The 4,411-nt window shown below is 41.9% G+C and overlaps 1 pseudogene; it reads right to left on the reverse strand.

Moving 5' to 3' along the window:
• Nucleotides 1-1,472: 1,472 nt before the first annotated feature.
• On the reverse strand, nucleotides 1,473-4,105 carry LOC115578578 (uncharacterized; annotated as a pseudogene).
• Nucleotides 4,106-4,411: the final 306 nt, after the last annotated feature.

The following is a 4,411-nucleotide window of genomic DNA, read 5'->3' on the forward strand; positions in this document are numbered from 1 at the left end:
TAATACAGGCAATAGTTAAATTTTTTGGTGTAGTTAATTACGCATTTATATTTACTGGAATATCATGTCCAGTCTTCTCCATCCATATCCCAGGACTAATTTGCTGAGCAATGTTTCTAGAGAGAAAAATAAAAATAAAAAGATATTGTGACATTTAGCATTAAATTGCATTTCTATGATATTACTGTGCATAAGTCTACAGTGGCTGCCACATGCTTGTGTCAAATTCAGTTCACAGATTAAGGGATCCTAGTTGGGTTGACCAGAAAGAAGAACATTACCCATTAGATGAAAATAGTAGAAGTAATTTGTAAAAGATAAAAGTGACAACCACTAAGACATGCAACAAAAGGAATGTAACCGCAACATGCAAGTACAGGCTATAGGAACGTAGCCAAAATGTACCAGTACAGGCTATAGGAACGTAGCCAAAATATACCAGTATAGGCTATAGGAACATAGACAAATCATAACAAGATATATGAACGTGGCACACAGTATGTCTCATTTGTGCACCTAAATATGGCTCTGTACTCAGCATCACCAAACCCAGACTCATGCATGGAGTACTGCGAGTCTAAAAGGATCATCTCTCTCAGGAGTGGCTTCATGGTCTATAATGTAATGTAATAGGTAAAGAGATGCACAAGAATTTAAAAGTCATTAGGACAGAGCTGAAGTATACTGGAATATACATTTTAAATGTATAAAACAACTCAAAAGGCACTTAATGTAGAATCTAGTAACTGTAGCATTCCCTTACACAGAGAACAAAGTGTCCGGGTCCGTTTGTGTTGGTCCACGCTGGAAAGACTAAGCAGTCCTTCATGTCGACATCCTCCCAACATGTATGAAACAAAACCTTGATGCAAATCTAAATTTTGTGACTGTATGTATATACAATTATATACATTTTGTGATTTACACTCACTGAAAAGCTGGTAGGAATGCCGCCTTCTCTACCCTTCCATGTAGGAACAATGTACATGTCCTCTATATAAATGTCTTTTCCCTACTGGGGAAAAATTTTAAAAATAAAAGTAAAACCAAATCCTTTAATTATACAGAATGCTTTTTTTCTGAACAGTTTAAGCTTTAGTTACATACAAGTTGCTGAGCTGCTTCATGAATCAGTTTCAGGCAGGCATTCCCTATCTGCAAGAAAAAAATTCAAACTCATCATGAACAAACAAAAGCAAAAACATCATGTTGTTGCCCTCATTTTGTTTACTATCACATGCTACTCACTAGAGAGCCCATGTCTCTTTGCAACCCCAGGCTCCAGAAATCTTCCCGAGTGAGACATATAGGCCCTTCCTTCACAATGATTTCTGTCTTAGGCCTATTCCTGTCCAGCACGTAATTGAGCTGCAAAGAAATAAAATAAAATGTAAAAAAGTCAGTAATACTGTGTGGCATCACAGAAACTTCACATTAATTAGCTTACCAGTTGTTCCTGGATAGGGTCCCAGTTATTTTCCCAGGGCTTTATTGCCATCAAACAGCCAAGGGCTGTCGTCGAGGTCGAGGGCACACTGTGGGCAGCAGTTGAGGGCACACTGTGGGCAGCAGTCGATGGCACACTGTGGGGAGCAGTTGAGGGCCACCTGTGGGCAGCAGTCGATGGCACACTGTGGGGAGCAGTCGAGGGCCACCTGTGGGCGGCAGTTGAGGGCACACTGTGGGCAGCAGTCGATGGCACACTGTGGGCAGCAGTTGAGGGCCACCTGCGGGCGGCAGTTGAGGGCACACTGTGGGCAGCAGTCGATGGCACACTGTGGGCAGCAGTTGAGGGCACACTGTGGGTAGCAGTCGATGGCACACTGTGGGCAGCAGTTGAGGGCACACTGTGGGCAGCATACGAGGGCACACTGTGGGCAGCAGTTGAAGGCCACCTGCGAGCGGCAGTTGAGGGCCACCTGCGGGCGGCAGTTGAGGGTACTGCTTCTACTGAAAGTCAAGTAAAAAAAAAAAGAAACACAAATAATAGTAAAGATTAGCAGTCATACATGCCAATACATGTTGAAAAAAGTTGAACCACCAAATGAAAGAGGTGTCTGATTCTGATATGATATGAAACCCCTGCCATACAGAAAAATATGCTAAGAACTTGACAGAACAAAAGCGCCACTAGTTCCCATAATTACTCACCAGCTGGTGCATCAGTGTCCATTGGAACAGGTTCAGCAGTGGCAGACATCCTTGAAGATTCTGGATTCCCTAAACATATGCACACATGCATCAACAATGAAATACAAGAAAAAAAATAATGTTCTGCACAGCAGTAATAATTGCACCAAAAATCTGTATTTGAAAAGTTATCCAAAACTGCTTGGCCGTAGATGTTCATTGATACCCCAGTTCCAAAAACCTTTGTGATTTTGTCCAGGCGTTGTTTGTTTTTATGTACATTGTAGTGGTGGATGATATTTCTCATGAGGAACACATGGGTAGATGGTAATGCCATGTTTAGGAAGTAATTGTTTTTTTCATTTTTGCGAACAGCTGTTCTGCTACTTGACTGTTTACTTTTCCAGCAAGTTGCGGAACCAGGCCAAGCTTCCTCAGGGCATCTCGGGCATCCTTTGTGTTGTCCTCATGAAATCGATCATATAGACTCTAGAGCAGTGGTGTCAAACTGATCCAGTAAAGGGCCGTGTGGCTGCAGGTTTTCATTCCAACCAAGCAAGAACACACCTGATCCAAATCAGGTGTGTTTCATTCCAACCAAGCAAGAACATACCTGATTTGGATCAGGTGTGTTCTTGCTTGGTTGGAATGAAAACCTGCAGCCACACGGCCCTTTACTGGATCAGTTTGACACCACTGCTCTAGAGCATAATGCTCAGCTGAACCTGTTATTGGATGACCATCACAGTCTGGGACCAGTTTCTTGAAGTTTAGCCAAGGCAGTGACACCTTCAGCTTTCCAGCTTTGGCCAGGGCGAGATTCTCTTCAGTTGGGTCCTTTAAACGTCCTTGGAAGGGTTTGAAGGGATCCTCTCTGGATCTCTGAGGTTCATGTGCGTCGCTAGTCCACGTGCAAAGTCATAAATGACAATATTTGGCATGTGTTTGAAGGAAAGGAGGAGATCAGTGTAGTCCCGTGGGCTTTCTGCTCTAATATTACACTTAATGCTGTATACAATGCCACGTGGGCACATAATCACAGCCCATCCACCTGAAAAAAAAAACAAACAGATAAAAGTGATTGCTACAGGACAACCTCTCAGTGTCATTATGGAATTCCATTTCAGATAATCCAATACTATCACCTTTAGAAGTTATTTCCCCTATTATTATTCTAAATACATAAACTGTGAAATTTTGCTCACCTAAGCAGCCCAAATCTTTTGAAAGACCTTGTCATAAGACTCCCTTGACTTCATTTCATTTGAAAGTCTTAGGAGAAGGTCAGAGCGTGATCCAGAGGAATCCAATCCACACTCTCTACATAATGTCCGAATCACTTGAACCTGTCAAATAAGAAACAGTGAAACATACGAAGAAATGTGTGGCTTGGGGGGAATAATGGCCCGCAAATAACACTTCAAAGAAAATTACAGTAAATGGGGTTTCTACCTTCTGCTTGTAAAGTTCCTCTCTGAGTCGGTCCTCTGACGCTGTTATTTCACTCGCCTCAGCCGGCTTTGGTTGATGCATCTTGTGAAATTCTGTGTTCAGGGCATTGCTTGACGAGCGTGTGTTTCTGCCAATCCAAGGGGCCCAAAAGTGGAACGATGGCGCAACTGCAAATGGATTTTTTTGCTGACCTTAGGAAATATCAAAACAACCAAAAATGTGAAAAGAATTGTGTTAATTTGTTTTAACACAATTCTGCCCATATCTCATCAATCTTGTCTTGCATTACTTGGAAAAAATCCTCGGCCAATCCTTTCCATAGAAAGTGCTTCCCAAAAGCAGTCCATGTCAACCTCTCCGCTGAAATCCTTCAGAGGTTGTGCTAGATTACTTACTAAAAAGATGTGGGAAACATTACACAACAGGTCAATTCTGAGAGTAACTGGGTCTATAAATAAAATATCTAATCTATGAAAGCATTATTACCTGACAAATGAAAGGCACCCTTCTTATGGAGGTCCATGATCACAACTGGTGGGTGATCACCACAGGTGACACAGGAATACTCATATTCATGTTCACAGAGAGCTTCAAAGTGAAGATACCCCTGAAGTACTGTGTCAGCTGAGGGGAACTGGAGCCCAGTATTCAACTCAAAATACTCCACAACTCTGCTAACTGCAGTATGAACCTAAAAGAGAAACAGAATAATGAAAACAAACTATTTTTGTTTGTTTCAAGGCAAGGCAAGTTTATTTGTATAGCACAATTCAGACACAAGGCAACTCAAAGTGCTTTACCCGCACACACAAATTACATTAAAAGACAT

Source organism: Sparus aurata, chromosome 3, assembly GCF_900880675.1.
Source record: "Sparus aurata chromosome 3, fSpaAur1.1, whole genome shotgun sequence".
NCBI classification, from domain to species: Eukaryota; Metazoa; Chordata; class Actinopteri; order Spariformes; family Sparidae; genus Sparus; species Sparus aurata.